Here is an 18,683-nt window from a genome sequence, read left to right on the forward strand (position 1 = left end):
AAGTGAAAATATATTTGCCAATGATACTACAGACAAGGGTTTGAGCGCCAGAATATGTAAAGAACTCATAAGACCCCAATCCAGGAAGACAAACAATCCAATTAAAAAATGGGCAAAGAACCTGAACAGACACTTTTCCAAGGAGGATACACAGAAGGCCCAGAGACATATGAAATGATGTTCAGCATCACTAGCCATCAGAGAGATGCAAATTAAAACTACAGTGAGATAACAACTCACACGGGGTCAGAATGGCCATCATAAACAAATCAGCAAACAAGTCCTGGTGAGCTTGTGGAGAAAAGGGAACCCTAGTGCACTGTTGGTGGGAATGCAGACTGGTGCAGCCACTGTGGAAAACAGAATAGAATTTCCTCAGAAAACTAAAAATGGAACTGCCTTTTGACTCAGCAGTTCCACTGCTGGGATTATACCCTAAGAATTCTAAAACACCAATTCAAAAGAACCTATGTACCCCAATGTTCATAGTAGCATAATTTACAATAGCCAAGTGTTGGAAGCAACCTAAGTGCCCATCAGTAAATGAGTGGATCAAAAACCTGTAGGTACTTTTACACAATAGAACACTACATAGCAAAAAGAAAGGAGCTCCTACCTTTTTTGACAGCATGGATGAAACTGGACAGAATTAGGCTAAGCAAAATAAGCCAGGCAGTAAAAGACAAATACCTTATGATCTCACCTTTAACAGGAATCTAATCAACAAAATAAACAAGCTGGCAAAATATAACCAGAGACACTGAAATTAAGAACAAAGTGACAGTAACCAGAAGGGAAGTGGGAGGGGATAATGGGGAGAAAAAGGAGAAGTGTTGTCAGAAACATGTATGAAAGACACATGGACAAAATCAGAGCAGGGTAGGATTGAGGGTGGGAAATGGGGGTGCCTGAGGTGGGGAGCAGTGGTGGGGGAAAGTGGAGACAACTGTACTTGAACAACAGTAAAAAATGTGGGAAAAAAATCACATAACTAAAAATAAATAAATATATCAAACAGTGTAAAAACACTGTTTTTTTGCTTTTATATAGACTGTCTCTGGACAGATACATAAGAAATTGGTTCCTGGTAATTATCCCAATGGACAGGAACTGAGTGCCTAGGGGACACTTTTCTCTGATGCTTTTTGTACCTTTTGTACCTTTTGGATTCTATTCACTGGGTGTGTATAAACTATTTAACAATGAAATATTGTATTTAACAGTTTAATGTGAACTTTTAAATAAAGGAATTAGCAATCTTTAAAAAAAAAGAAAGAACCCAGGATCTCAAAGATGTAACTACATTCCTGTGTTATAGCATTATTCACAATAGTCAAGATATGGAAACAACCTGAGTATCCATTGATAGATAAATGGATATGAAGATGTGATTTTACACAAACACACACACTCTCTCTCTCTCTCTCTCTCTCTCTCTCTCTCTCTCACACACACACACACACACACACACACTAGAGTATTATTCAGCCATGAAAAAGAAGATCCTGCCACTTGAGACAACATGAAAGGACCTTGAAGGCATAATGCTAAGTGAAATGAGTCAGACAAAGAGAAATGTCATGTTATTATGTACATGTGGAATCTAATGCTAAGTAAAATAAGCCAGCCAGAGAAAGACAAATACCATATGATGTCACTCATAGGTGGAATTAAGTGAACAAACTGAACTAGCAAGGAAAATAGAGACAGACTCATAGTTGGAGAGCAGGATGACAGCTATGAGGGAGGTATTGGGAGTGGAGGGGTTGAGCAAAAAGGGAAAAAGATTCATGGACATAGACTACAGTGTGGGGATTGCAGGTGGGAGGGGGGCATAAAGGGACTAAATGGTAATGGAAAAAATACAATAAAATTTTGTAAAATACAACAAATAAAATAAAAATAAAATCAACAGTTAAGAAAAAAAGGTCAAACTCATGGAAGTTGAGAGTAGAATAGAGGTTATGAGGCAAAGGGGTTGGTGAAAGAATTAGGTAGATGTTGGCCAAAGGTACAAACTTCCAGTTAGAAGATGAATTAAGTTCTGCTGATCTAATAGAAAGTATCATGGATATAGATAAAAGTACTTATTATATACTTGAAATTGATCAGAGTAAATTTTAAATGTTCTCACTACAGAAAACATATGGTAATTAATATGTGATGTGATAGAAGTGTTACCTAACAGTAGCATAGCAGTGTATGCTATAGTGGTAATCTTATTGCATTATATAAGTGCATGTACACCTTAAACTTACACAATGTTTTCTGTCAAGTATATCTCAGTAAAGCTGGGGAGGAGGTAAAGAATATCCCTGGACCATTTCTTTTCTGGAAACCAATGCTAAGTAGAAGGTATAAGAACAATAAATCCTAGCATGCAGCAATTCTAGGGTTTCTAAAATACTGCATCTTTATACTAACCCAGCCTTAATAAAATTCATTTTCACATTAATGTTACAGAGATCTTAGCTAAAACATGAAATTATATACATTGTGGAAAAATAACTTTAAGGATCTCATTTGTATTTACACTGATAACAAATTATAGTCTCAGAGCAAAAGGCAGCTTTTAAAATACTCCCCAAGGAGTTTTATACAAAGGTGCCATGTTAGTGAACAGTGGTTGCAAGAGAGAAGTGTCAGTTCCAATTTTCCATTCTTTTCTTCTATTATGACCTTCAATATTTAACTTCAAAGAAAACTTTCTAAACTTTTATCCAACCAACTTAATTTTTCAAAATTAATTCATGTATCAAATAAGGAAAAGGTTAATATGACAAATTCCATTTTACCCCTCAGCTCTTTGTTGCAATTTTAGTATCTCTATGAAAGAGACCATTTCCAGACAACCTTACTCATAAACATACATAACGTTGATTATTGCTTAAATATTTACAGTTGGCCCTCCCAGAAAAGAGCTAAGGAGCAGTCAAAGATGATCCATGGAGACAAAGGCAATGGTCACTTTGGCAGGAATATTGACATTGGGTGATCAACATTCAGTCCCGGGCTGAGGATGACATTTCTGCCTCAGGAAAAGTGGGCATAGGGACTTGTCATTTGAAACAAATAATGACTCTCTATTATTCATATAGTGAACTTGCTCTTCCAAATGTTTTCAGTAATCTGCTCTTCCCCCATTGCCAAAAAATAAGTGTAGTCAGGTTATTTATATAAAGGCTACAGGAAAAAGCAGCTTGAAGTTTCAGTGATAGTCACATCTTTTCTCAGTTTCCCTCTAGGTCATAATTTCCTCTAGAACAGAAACAGTGTCATGGCCATTCCTGTGACATCCCTGGGGAACTAGCACAATGTCTTCCTCATGATATGGACACATTTCTTTCAGTTTAGGAATTTTCTCTGATTCTGAAAGACATTTTCTCTTACTACAACTATGATTACTCCTTCTCTTTAATGTTAAGAAACCAATATAATTTTAAAGTACCTTTTAAAAAGAGTTTTAGGATAAAATATAAGATAATCAATGCAGGAACAATAAGTATAGTATTATGTAGAATAGTCCAATATCTTTTCTTTGTTATTCTCAGTAGAATCCTAGACTTGTTGTTCCTTCCTCCTCCAAAAAGAAAGCAAGAAGTTTGTTTCCAATTACACATTTGTATTTGTGTGATAAACATAAAGAGTACATCTTACAATTGCTAACGTAACTCTTTCATGGATCTGAAATTTGAGTTGATGCTGCTGAATTCAGAGTCTATTCCTGAGGGGTCTCTATATATTTGTAAGAGATTAAAATACCCTCAGATAGAACAAGCTGAATAAACGTAGCCACTTTTTTAAAAAGTGTACATGAAGAGTTACATTAAAATGTTCTGAATTATAAATCAAGCAATAATTTGACATCATTAGCAGAAAATATTACATCTTATCAATAACATAACTAATGTATTTTATAACCAAGATCTAAAATTTTAAGTAAAATAAAACCAAAATATTCTCATTTTTCTCTTTTTATATTCATTTATCTTTGCATATAATAAGGATTGCAAATAACTTTATTGATAAAACCTTGAAATAATTATTTATCTTGGTATTTTAATTTCTCATTTTTATTAATGAAATGAATAGGGTATGGTAATCTCAAGGATAAAATTTCATTCCCAAACTGACATAGCAAATGTAAGATTGTCAAATGGAAAAAGAAGCAATATACAAGAAAGATTTTATATCAGAAAAGTATGCCAAATGCAAATAAGGTATAGGAGAACTCAGGAGAGAGTGATAAAGAACTTGGGAACACACGTGTACTTTACCATAAAGTACAGACAATGTAGCCCCCAGTATGACACTCTTACATTTTTTAGCATCATTCTTCCAGCTGAGAGATAGCGCTTTCTGGTCATAAAATCCTTAAGAGCAGGAACAATGTCTTTTTCACATCACGTAAATCCCTTGAGTAATACCATCAACCTCTGATAATACTATTATTTTTGTGAAGAACTTACTTTATGTGAATTATCTCATTCAATTTTCACAATAATTCTGTAAGGTATCACTTAACTCCACTTTATAGATGAGGAAATATGCTCCAAGAGGTTAAAAAACTTCTCCAAGATAACACAGAATTAGTAGGAGTAAGGACTGGGATTCAGATTCAGATATGTAAGTCTCATGCCACAATTATTTAAAATAAGTATATTTTGTCCATCACATATGACATCCCTCTTCCTGATTTGTGGACCATTTGCCACCTTCTTGCTGTATCCTCACATGGCTGGAAAGGAGGAGAGATATCTTGTGTCTCTTTCTTATAAGGGCAATAATTCCATTGTGAGGGCCCATCCTTATGACTCAGTCTGACCCTGATCACCTCCCACCTCCACATACTATTGCACTGGGGATTAGGACTTCAACATATAAATTTGGTGAAGACACAAACATTCATTCTATCCACTCTCCTTGTCCCTCTGAAATAACAAGAAGGGGTCTGATCTGCAAAGGAAAGGAGGAGGAGGAGAAATGAGTTGAATAAAAGTCACTGATTATTGAATGCCTAGGTGGTATGCCGAGCACATGCCAAACCCACAATATACGCATGTGTCCTGACTGGCAATCGAACATTTTGGTCTGCAGGACAAGGCTCCAACCAACTGAGCCACACCAATCAGGGCAAAACTACTTGTCTTTATTAGGTATCTTTTTAGCTTTGTTTTCATTAAAACCAAGTATAAAAATAACTTCTCTTATAACCCAATGTTTGAATCACTGATACAACCAAGATTTTCAAAACTATAAAGCACACTCAATCAAGGTTTGATCACTAATAATTATAAATAATAATGACAAAGGTTTAGTCCACTCATATTTATATTAAAATACTTAAAATATTTATTGTATGTCTTTGCATTTCTATTTTTGTATGTTTTATAATAAGTATGTTGATAGAATGCTCCATGCACAGATTGTTTTTTCTAGAGATCATTTTTTAAACTGTGTAAGACCCCTGAGACATGGTTTATTTCAGAAGGAGGGGAATAATTATGAGTTCAGGTTCCCTGCCACCCTCATGTGTAAGGGCTCTGAGTATGATTTTATCACTTTAGAAAAATATAGTAATTTGTATTTCTTACACCTAATGTTATGGAGGAAATTCATATACTTTTTAATCTCTTACCTCTGCTCTGAATAATTTTCCTTTCACTATTTAGACAGAAATCCACAGTCCATTCACATTTGCATGATAAGAAAAAGTCCTTTCTTCTACAAATCCAGATTAAAATGAGCAAAGTTTTAATCCTGTTCTTCCCAACTCATTTTAAACATCCCAAAGCAGCCATCCTGATGAACATGGGAACGGAGGAGTCTCAGAAATCGGGAGGACCCTTATATATTGGAACAAATACAATCCCCATCGTGAAGACCTCTTTTAATTTTGTTTTTAAAGATTTTATTTATTTATTTTCAGAGAGGGAAGGGAGAAAGAGAGAGAGAGAGAGAGAGAAACATCAATTTGCGGTTATTGGGTGTCATGGCCTGCAACCCAGGAATGTACCCTGACTGGGAATCGAACCTGCGACACTTTGGTTTGCAGCCCACACTCAATCCACTGAGCTACGCCAGCCAGGGCAACCTCTTTTAATTTTAAATAAACTTCTGAAAAAAATAAAACTCGGTTTAAGGACTGGACCCCTCAAAACGAGGAAGATAAACATCTTGAGATCAGCCTTCCCCTCCTTTGTGGTATCTCCAAGTGGTCCTTTGTGTCTGAGTAGAGTCTCAGATTACTCAGTCACTTGCCTAGTTTATTGTCTCTTTGAAAGACAATAATGTGGCAACCAAAGGTAAAGCAACCAAAATGTGGTCTTTCAAAGAGACACCCCACCTCCACCACAGAGAGTTAGACAAAAGCTCCAGGCAGTTATTCACCCGCAGTGTAGTCGGTAGAGAAGATTGACAAAAGAGGAATTTTCTTCCTCTCATCTGCAGATAATCATCTTCCATCCTAAAGCATAAATTTTGATTGCCCAGATTATTTTAGCTTTTAGAGCCACAAGGGTTATTAGTGGTAGTAAAATCATTCAGCCTTATGAAAAATTTTTAAAAGATTCCAACCAACCACACTATTTAAAAATCTGACCTCACAGCACATTATCTCCCCACTACATTAAGTAATTTTCTCTTTGCTGTCAATGTGATCCTTTTTCATTTCTTTAGCTACAATTCAAAAAGAAAACAAAGTGATATGGCTGACCTCATCAGGGCAGAATTGTTTGCAGCCAGCATGGGTTTTATTTTTGTTTCGTTTGCTTGTTCATATAAGACGAACTGTCCTACACAGATTCCAAAATCAAGGGCTTACCCTTATTCACACTGTACTTAAACCCAACTCAGAGAACCCACTAACGCAGGGGGTTCCTAAGCATGATCACCTGCTAAAGCAACAATTCTGTTCTCTATATAGAACAAAGGTGAAGTGCCCCCAGCCCAGCTAACTCTGTCTCGTCACTACCTTGATGAAGGTGGCTTTGAACAGTCTCTCAAGGACTCTGTCCTCACTACCTAATAAACTTTCTGGAACTTTCCTTCCTTCAACTATGCCTCCTAAAATATGCATCAAAGTTTATGTTTAATACTTGCTCATTTTTAATATCTTAAGTTTCACAAATCAGCAGGCAAAAGTTATTTGCAAGAAGCATCTCCCATTTCTAGGAAAATGTATATTTTGGCATATCTATGACACAGCTGCATTCTTTATGAATTCAAGTCTATCTCTGGAGAAAGAATCAGGTTTTCAAAGAGCTCAGTGAGACATGTAGACGTTTAAGCCGGCATTTAAAAAAGAACTGGTCTCAAAGAAGCTACAAAAGTGTGTATACAATATCAGTCCATATATTTTTTTAATGGCTGTTTTGTTTTAAAGTGGCAAATTATGCTCAGAGACTGAGTTTGCCTTTGCCAGCAATTTATTTAACACAGGAATTTCACAAACTAATAGCATACACAATAAGTCTCTTAATAAGACAATAAAGACATAACAGACTCCAAAGAAATGGTAGATTAATTACTCTCTTGTTCCAGGGGAGGGAAGATGAATAAAGTCACGATGTAGTGAAGGTGCCCCTTTTTATACAAGTAGGCACTCCGGAGAGGTGGCTTAACCAAGCACAAGCTGACTTCCAGCTGCCAGTGCAAAAAAACAAAAATGAACAAATAAACAAAATGAAATTCTCTTCAAAGAACTGCACTCAGTTTTCCTACTGCCCATAAGAGAGTAGCCTTTCTCACAGCAGGAGCTAATGCCCCAAATGTCTTTGGGGAGATATTCAGCAAGCAAAGTGCTACCTTACCCAGACTAAAATCTCTAGAATTCTCCTCAAAAACTGACCATGTAAGTGCCCCTTGGCAGAGCTGCTTCTTCATGTTGCTTATAGATAAGCCCCCAGCAGTGCACACCATCAGCTGGGCCAGAGTATGTATTAATTTACAAAAGCCATGACATGATGATGCCCTCACACAACTTACTTCATTCTTACATCAAAACAAGTTTTGATGTTTTCCTCTTTTTTATTGAATTTACTGGAAAAAATATTTTTCCCCTTTTTTATTGAATTTACTGGGGTGACGTTGGTTGGTAAAACCATACAGGTTTCAAGTGTACAACTCTGTAACCAAAAGAACTATTTTTGGTCTTTGTCATAAACAAATAGGTCAAAACAACTTCACCTGGGTCACAAACAAGCGGATTTAAAATCATATCAAACCGATACACAATTTCACATTCAGACACTGGGAAACATTTGAGAAATGAAGTGCTTCTGCACATTATTAGTAATGGAAATACTTCATTTCTTTTTCCTTATATGCATCTACATTTCCCAAAATATCAATCACAAACTTCTTATTTTTATGATATTTTTTGAAAACATATGAAGTAGGGGGCAGAATGTTTTTCCCATTACTGGTTTAAAGTATACATTATCTGAATTTTAGATTATTGGATTTTCAGAATGATTCCCCCAAGATAAAAATGTGGTATATCTAAGAAGTAAATTATGTCTGCTTTATACAAGGATTTCGTTTAATGAATCCTATTGCAAAGTGCTTGCAGTTAAAGTCACTAAATTACTGCTCTCCTTGAGTTTTTCTTTTCTTGGTCATACCTAATCAAGTATTTAACAAAACAAGAAGACATAGCAAAGAATTATCGTATATCAATTGCTCTGAACTGCTTCATTGGAGCATTTTGAGAAATGTGACTTTATTTTTCATAATTAAATAACTTTAGTTACTATACACTTTTACTAAATAATAATCCCATGCTTCTGTTGCTGAGAACAAGTGGATAATGCTAATATGTTTTCTTCGTGTAAATGCACGTGGAACAAGTTTTACAGTTGTTCATATGAAAATAATACAATAATTAATCCATAATAATACAAGAATAAACTCTGTTTCATGTACTCGGCAACTGTAAACCTACTTTTGCCCCACAGTATATGTTGGAAATTTTGCAGGGAAGGGTAAGGTAGGCACAGAAAGAAGATGAGGGAGTGAATCATTGGTGGTATACAGCAAATATATCAAGGATGAAGGTATAAACCTGTTGGTTTTAGTAAGAAAGAAAGAAATTTTCAGAGTTGTTTTGTTTTTTAAAAAATAGACCATTCAACAGCTGAATCTGAAAAGCAGTTTACCAGTTGTTACAGTAAATATATTCAAAGTGAGTCATATAACCACTAATTAGGTTTGAATCACTCAAGTGTATATTTGCTGTGACAACAGTTTCCCTTTACAGATCATCCCTCTATTTATAAAAGAGCTGAAAATTAACATTTCCTGCTTTTGTCAAACTGAAGCATCTTTCAATAGTGCTCAGCAAACATCTGAAGGATTCTTGCATCCTGAGATCATCTGGCCATTATGTGTTCAAGTGTTGTCTCTCTTCAAGTACTGAGTGAAATGCACAGAATAAGTGATTGCAGACTTTGTGGGAAATAGCAACAAGCACACAACAAAAATACCCGATGGAGAACAGATCATAGGTTAGCATTCCCGGCAGATGGGAATCAACATAAACTGACAGTGGAGGTTTTCATTCTGTTTTGCACATGACTAACCACAAGTAAAGCCTGAGCCCTAGAGAAATAAAAGGCAAGATTGTGTAGCTGTGTTCTTAGTACAGTGATTGTTAGTAGATCCAGATTTAAGCAACTTTCTTTCTGCCAATTGAAATAGCTTCTTGAAGAACATAGTTCAGATACTAAATGGAGCCCAATAACCACTCGTTTTCACAAGTATCTCTCTAGAAGAGGGACCGTTTTCTGGGTTAGTTTTAATGTAGTATCCACTAGTTTTAATGTAGTATCCGCTAATCAACATCAACCACTCTGTGATATACTGCTCTCTGGAATGCAACGGTGTTTTTTCTCTGGGACTCTCAGCTGAAAATGCTAAAAAGAGGGAAAATGATCTCATTCTACTGTGGAAGTGATATTCTCCGCTCTGAAAAATAGAAGTGTTTTTTAGGTTCTGAAATTCACTGCATATTAAGAAACATTTTAAGTTCTATAGCATAGTCTCAGTTCTTGAAAGAATGAATAAGGTAATGCTTTGTCTTAGGGCTTACCCAGCTCCCCCTCAGAGGCAGACACACAGGCGATCATATAAACATCAAATGAATAGAAACTGTGTCCTACTTATTTTTCTGAGCATGTTCTTGTCTTCAACATCCTTCCCATCTCTTACTTTCCCAAGTTTTCTATTTTCATTCCTTAAAATTCCCATTCTTCCTCATGTTTCCCACAAGCTCTCCGTGATTAATTGATTTCCTCAAGCTGAATTCTTGGCAAGATATTATTCTGAAATTCATTCAAAATTGACACATTCTGGGTTCACATTTTAAGGGAAGAGTGACCCTCCTATTTTGGCTCTCACTGCCATAATCATCTCCTGTCATCCAAAATAATTTTACTTTCTGCAACACCCTTTGGATCTTATAAAGCTCATGCTGTTCCTTGACCATGGAACATATTTCTTACCCTGCCTTTTCCCTTGCTGTCAAAACAGTACTCATCCTTCAAAAACTTGTTCAAATAACACTTCCTCCCTGTAGCTTTCCCCCATAATAGTTTATTTATAATTACATTGTACTTTGGCTAATAAACAACACTTTCCTACCTAGAAAATTTGTCTACTGTGATAATATTCCAAAAACACATGGGCAAAGAGATAAAGTGGAAAAGAAATACATACCTAGCTAACCATGTCAACTAAACCAACATTAATAATCAATAAGATTGTCAATGTCAAAGCTAAAATACCCTAACACGCACGTTATACTTCTACCAAGGCACCTATTAGTCAGCTTTATATTCTTTGTAGTGCTAGGTCTGTTATCTTACCATGGTATCTACGAGGCTTATTTATATTTGTAACTTAGCATCTGGTCAACAGCATTGCTTACTCAATGCTTAACAAAGTATGTTGAAGTTGGCTAAATTTTGGAGTCTATGTATTGGACATAAAAGAAAGATATACAATAGAAGGGAATCTGAGGAATTAATGAAAGTGACACTCAGGTAGAAGGGAGTAGACTTTGGTTCTAGGTTGACTTCTTCCACCTATGTCATTTTGAGGAGTAGGATTTCATTTCCATGCACACAAACCAGAGACCTAAAGGAGCTTCTCCAATGACTTCCAAGTCTTCTAGAACATGAGACACAGTATGAATATATTAAAGCATTTTCCAAATTCAATCTTAATGTTAGGTAACATCATCAACCCAGAGAAGAAAAACATGCCATACTGTAAACCAGTTAGGTTACATTTTTTTTCTAAAGTTAGATTTACCTATATTTATTTATCTTTTAATCTTAGAAAAGAGGAACTAATATGAAGCCCATCTGTAATAATGGAAGGCCCCACTATGAGTAAGTCAATAAGCAGCTGTTAACCACCTACATTGAAAAGAGAGAGAGAGAGATGAAAGGAAATAACAGGATATTATTTAATGGAAGAGAGGTAGGGTTTTTTTTTGGTTTTTATTTTTGGTTTTGAGGGAGTTTTTTGGTTGACACAGAAGCATTTCCCAGAAAGAATGATTCCATGCAGCAGAACAGGCTTTCAAGAGGAGAAACAAACCTTCTAAATGGAAATGACTTTAAAGGTCACTGACCATCAATCATTATCACAAAATTTGAGTGAGAGCATTGCTAACAAAGGAACTCAATACTAGAAGATTCTCTTTTGATACGACTTTCCCTAAAGGCATAGAATAGGAATTAAGTTTTAAAATATTTTAGAGACAAAATGAGGTTACAAAAGGAAAAAGGAATTGGCCCTGAGAATTAAGCACCAAGCACTCACACTCTGTGATTCTAGCTGCCCCCTTCCAGTCCCCCACCCCCGCAACCATGGCACATCAGTTGAAAATCACTGCTACAAAGGAACAAAGATAAGAGTTACATCTCACCTCTTTTCAGAAATTATGCAAGCAGAAGAGTGGAGTGAAATATTTTAAATGTTCGGAGAAAAGAAACACCAACCTTGAACTCTGTGCCTTGCAAAATGATCCTTCAAAAGTGAAGGAGAGATAAAGACAAGCAAAAATTGAGGAAATTTGTTACCAGTAGACCTGTCCTGTAAGAAATGTTAAAGAATTTCTTTGGAGAAGGGAAATAATGTAAGTCAGAAATTCATATTTATATGAAGTAAGGAAGACCATCAAAGAAGGAATAAGTGAAAGTAAAATAAAACAAGGGATATGTTATTTTGTGTCAGTATTGGTTGTTTTAGATAATACTCTTCTAAAATATGCCATAAAGTATAAATGAAAATAAATTATATGACTATATGAAAGTAAAATAATTCCATAGAATTAAAAGATTTTTTTAGGTTTTGGTTGTTTGGGGGTGGGGGTGGGGGAAGTTTGGGTTTTTGTGGTTTTTGCAGGGGGGATAGGATATTTACCTATGGCCTTCCATCTAACTAAATATAAAGGTAGAAAAGAAGTTTTAAATAGCTCTGGAGTGTTAACTTTCCATCAATACACAAACAATCAATAAGTATTATGATTACTTGAGGTAGGTAGAACAAGACCTCAGGGAACTACTTCCCTATCTTGGATTTCTGACCTTGTTGATCGTGGTTACACTTAGCTCCATACTGGTTCACATTAACAACCCCTCTCGTGGGCCCGTGTGACCTGCCCTGAAAACCATGGTTTCCTCCCTTTAAGATGAAGGGGTTCAGCTTTCATTGCAATGTATTTACCAAGAAAGCCAAAGTTTTTTTGATAACATATCTACCAAGGAAGTTTTCAACTTTGCTGAAACACTTAATTAACTATAATTTAATTAGAAATAAAACATGAAGGCAACAATGTTGCTCTGCAAAAATCGTTAAGTTCTGGGGATTTCAGATACTCAGATTTAAATCCTGTTATCAACTCTTAGAAGATGTGATTTTAAGCTTTTTACTTAGCCTCTCTAAACCTCTTTCCACATCTCTAAATTAAATATAATACCAGGCCTGTCTTACTATTCATAAAAATTAAATTAAATAATCTGTATAAAATGCATCCAATAATCACTATATGTGCATGTCACACCAACAAAAACACTATCAGTTATTTTTATTCCCTGAGAAAAACAAGAGTATTCACGGTTATGAACACCCAAAGTAATAGCTGCTCTCGTAGGAAAATGAATTCACTTTCCTGCGTTATTTATGGTGGCACTTCAAATTTATTTTCAAAAGTGAACAAGTACATTTAATTTAAAATTAATAAGACCATTATTGTGCATTCATTACAATTTCTTGTGATTATTGGAAACATTTACAAGGTATGCGATGAACTCATACAGAAGAGACAATTAAGCCTTAATATAAGGAATGTTAAATAATCACTTACAAAATATATTATTAAATTTGAGACCTCTTATTTTAAAATCTATCTATGCATTCTATTTATTAGAGACAGAGTAAGAAATTACATGTTCTGTGGACATTTGAACAAACATAACTGATTTTAGCAATGGATGATAAAAGAAGTTGTTTCCTAGTCAGAGTCTCCTGTCTGCTAAAAAGTCCTGATACTGTCAGGAGATTCTACTGACATTCTCCTCTGTGTCTTCTTCTTCTTCCTTTTCTCCATCAGTCAAGGTCATCATTCAATGATGTCAATGGAGCCTCCCATCTCTCCTTGCAGGTGCTGATGATGAATGGCATGTTTGTTCATGTGTCATCTCAGAGGTCAGTGTGCGATTGGCATCACTAATAATACCTGTGTGATTTAACTTAATCACCAGGTAATTTGCCTCATTTTCTTTTTTTTCCCTTATTTGTGACTTTGCCAGGGAAATGGCAATGTTTCATTTAGTTTCTTTAAAACATCTGGTCACTCAAATAGCTAAATCACAAATTCTATGAGGACACCATAAGTATCTTATTTACAAAGCTTTCTCCAACTGCTAGCACAGTGTATGGAATATAACTGGGGTAGAATTTAATAAAGGTTTCCCAAGTGAATGAATGAATGAATAATAAAGAAATATCACAAAATTACTTTTTAAAATTGCCAAAATTCTTCAGAGAAGAGCTTTCTTGTTGCTTACGAGCTCTTTTAATTTTGTTTCATAGTATTTCGTATACAAGGTCTGTCCAGAAAGTGTCCAGCCATGTACTATGAAAAATAAAGACATTTATTGAAGAAGATACAAGATACAAGAAACATTGTATACAGAACAATGATGCCTCAGTCCCCTTCAAAGTAAGCACCTTGGGACCTCACACAGTTCCCCTCATCCCCATCAGCTGCTCCATCCTATTTTCCTGAATCTCATCAATGGTCTGAAGTCCGTTCCCTTTCAAGGGTGATTTTAATTTTGGGAAAGCCAGAAGCACAGGGCACCAAATCTGGGCTATAGGGGGCTGAGTCACCTGGGTAATTTGATATTTCACCAAAAAACTCTGCCCAAGACCTGATGAATGAGCAGGCAGGTTGTTGTGATGAAGCTGCCAATCATGAGTTGTCCATAGCTACAGACTTTTGAATCATCTGAATAGTTTCCACAGAGGAATGTTCAAGTTTAACTGCAAAAGTTGATGCAGATTCATTGCTCAGTCCCTTTGAATGCAATGGCCACACAGTACACATGCTTAGTCAGTGGCAGCCTCCATCACCCTCACTGACTAGTACCATGAAGTCATCATTGTTCACGCATGCTCATTCCAATCTACTCTCCTTGGCTGCCAGGAAGCCAGAAGGCTAGACTTTTTCCAGACAGACCTAGTAGTTTGAAATTACATTTGTATTAGGATTATCTAGTTAATGCTTGCCTCCCCTGCAAGACCATTTTATGTGCAATGACACCCTCGACTTCCAGCACAGGATCTGGAGCATTCTAGCACCCAGGAAACACTGACCAAAGAATTAACACTTCCTGTTTGGGTAGGTCAGTTAACTAGTAGACATCAAAACTCTAAAATTTCTGCCCCAATTTATAGGATAAGGAAACTCTGCAACAAAAAAGTAAGTCTGCTTGATAATATTTTTTAATGTTTATTACAATGATGGCATAATCCTCAAGATTTTCAATCATCCTTTATATCTGAGAAGTCTTTAGAGATGGAGTTTCATTTCACTTTCTCTGAATAAGCACAATGTACAGGGCAGCATTTATATCTACAATCAGACACTTTAAAAATATGTAACATAAGCTCTAGCTCATGTGGCTCAGTTGGTTGGAGTGTCATCCCATAAACTGAAGGGTTGCAGGTTTGATTGCTGGTCAGGACACATGCCCAGGCTGCTGGCGTGGTCCCTAGTAGAGGCACATGGAGGCAACTGATCGATGTTTGTCTGTCACATGGATGATTCTCTTTCTCTCTCCCTCCTTCACCCTCGCTCTAAAATCAATAAATATGCTTGGGTGGAGATCAAAAAATAATAAAAATTAAAAAATATGTAGGAGGACACAACACTTTCTAACTTTTTGGAACATTCAAATAACCCTGACACCAAATCTGAAAAGATATTGCAAGAAAAATAACTACAGATCAAGATCACTCATGACCATAGCTGCAAAAATCCTAAACAAAGTAATAGCAAATCCTCTCTGTAAATATACATAAAAAATAATAAAACATTACCAAGTGAGTGTTATCCCAGAGATGCAAAACTGGTTTAACATCTGTATAAGTCAAAGTCACTCACCATATTAACTGAATAAAAGGAAATCACATGAGCACTTCAATATATGCAGAAGATGTTTTGGCAAAATTCAGCATCCATTTTATGATAAAACAAAAACCTTTTATCAAACTAAGAACAAAAGGGAACTACTATAATCTGATAAAAAGCACCTATTAAAGTATCTACAGCTACCATTACACTTAATGGTAAAATAGGAAATTCTTTCCCTCTTAATATTATAAATACGTGAGGATGTTGATTTTTAACAAGTCTGTGCAGCATTGACTGGACTGGAGGTGCTGGCTGACAAAGCAAGAAACCTAAACTGCAGTTATAAAGATTAAAAAAGAAAGGGTAAAACTTATTCATATTCAACATTACTGATGATACAGAAAATCCCATGAAAATCTAGTAGAAGTGTATATTGTATATAACAAGATCATGGAATTCAAGGCCAATATTTTATCGTATGTCTATACACTAGTAATAAACAAATTGAAAATATTTTTTTAATTTTTATATCATTTGCAACAGTCAAAATAAACATTAAATACTTAGTGGTAAATTCAACAAAAAATGTACGAGACTTTTGCATTGCAAACTACAAAATATTGTTAACAGACATTCAACAATGCCTAAATGCATACCTACAGGTAGACCATGTCCATGCAATTAAAGACTTAATGTAGTTAAATTGTCCATTGTCTCCAAATGCAAACTCAATAATATCTCAGTAGACTTTCTGTAAAATTTAGCATGCTGATTTTAAAATATACATTTAATTCTGGCTGGTGTGTGGTTCAGTAGACTGAGCACCAGCCTGCAAACCCAAAGGCCACTGGTCCAGCCTTGGTCAGGGCATATGCATGGGTTGCAGCCCAGAGAGACCAATTGATGTATCTCTCACCCATAGATGCTTCTCTCCCTCCCTTTCCCTTTCTCTAAAAATAAATAAAATCTAAAGAAAAATAAACAAATGAAAATAAAATATACATTTAAATGAAAAGGTAGGGGTTAAAACAATCCTTCAAAAAAAGTAAAAATTTGAACAACTTATTATTTCTTCCAATTTCAAGATTTATTATAAAGCCACAGAAATCAAGAAATAGTGGTACTGGTTTAACAATGCACAAATAGTTCAGTAGATTAGAAGACAGTGTTTTCAACATATAGAATTGAAACAACTGGAGGTTTTTTTTAACCCTCCTGAAGTCATAAGCAAAAATTAATGCAATAAAGATTAAAAACCTAACTATAAAAGCCAAAACTATAAATCTCCTTAAAAAATAAGAGAATATTTTTGTGACCCTCAGATGAGCTAAGATTCCTTAGATGGGACACAGAAAACAAAAACACTAACCTAAAAGAAAATATTGGTAAATTTGAGTTCATCGACAATAAGAAATCATTAGAAAATTGCACATCAAAATCACAATGAGACAGCACAACGCATTGACAGGAGTGACAAAATTTTCAAAGACTGACAACACCAAATACTGATCAGAATTTAAAGTAATAAAAACTTTCATATATTGTCAATAGGAGTGTAACCTGATACACCACTTTGGAAAATGGTTTGGAAATTTCTTACACAGCTAAACACACACCTACCTATGATTCAGAAATTCCCAAGAGAAATGAAAACTTATTACTGTAAAAGGACTTGTCCAAGAATGTTCATAGAAGCATATTCACTATAGGCAGAAACTGGAAACTACTCCAACTCCCCACAACAAAAGACTGGATAAACAAATTTTATAGTATATTTATATTGTGGACTACTACTCATCAATAGAAAAACCAAATTCATTATACATGCAACAACATAGATTAACCTCTAAAACTTTATGGTGAGCAAATAGAAGACAGATATGAATATGTACTATACAATTTCATTTATGTGTATTGAAAAAAACAAGCAAAACTAATCTATAGCAAAAGATATCAGAAAAGTGGTTGCTTGCAGGAGAAGGGCAATTGGCTGAAGCACTACACAAGGAAATCTGGGATGATGGTAAGGTATGTTGTATATTTTGATAAAGTTATTGGTTATATGGGTGCATGCATTTCTCAAAACTCACTAACCTGCACCATTTAAGACTTATTGCACAACAATGTAAATAACAAATTTAAATAGGATACACAAAAATTAATAAACCAGGGAAAATTAATCTGTAGTGGTAAAAGTCAAGATAGTGATTGCCCAAGGTATGGAACTATTACTTGAGAGAGATATGAGGCAGCTTCCATGGCATGGATAATGGCTGGTATCTTGATCTGGGTGCTGGTTTTGCTGGAATGTTTATTAATACTTTGTGGAATTTTAAGTATACTGACAACGTGGGCATTTTTAAATATGTTGCACTTCAATATAATTAGCATTTAAATTTTTTTGATGCTAGTAATTACAAAAGGCCTCTACATCAATTCCCATGTAGAAACAAATACACCATCCCATTTATACAATGGGATGTAAGGAGGTTGCTAGCTGTATCACCCTATTGTGCATAATAACATCCTACTGGAAAAGCTTTAACCTGTTACTATGACAGCATGCTTTGACTGTGGCATTCACAGAGAATAAATCATTTCCATTTAATCTGCCCAGTTGCTTTGTTATTAAAGATGACAAGGAAGCAACAGCAAGCATCACTAGAGAAATCACAGCAATATACATCTGTCACATTATAATACAGTGGGATCGGAGATCATTCAGGAGTGTCACAATTGTAATTGCAGAAAACCAAATACTATTTATGTGATAACATCCACCTGTATTTCTTTAACTTGTATTTTCAATTTGCTGCCTGTTTACATCTATTCAAAACCAAAGCACTGCATGTCATTAAATACTATTAAAAACTTAGGTCTAAATGTGAAGGATCAGAAGATAACTGGGAAACTTCAGCCTCTGGGGCCAGAAGATTCTTTTTTAACAACACCCATCTGGTCCTTGAAGCATAGCCTAAGCATTTTGATAGACACGCCAAGATTCAACTAAGGAGATAGTCTTTTACCACAGATG

This window comes from Phyllostomus hastatus, unplaced genomic scaffold (assembly GCF_019186645.2).
Source record: "Phyllostomus hastatus isolate PE091 unplaced genomic scaffold, TTU_PhHast_1.1 phas_contig_254, whole genome shotgun sequence".
NCBI lineage: Eukaryota > Metazoa > Chordata > Mammalia > Chiroptera > Phyllostomidae > Phyllostomus > Phyllostomus hastatus.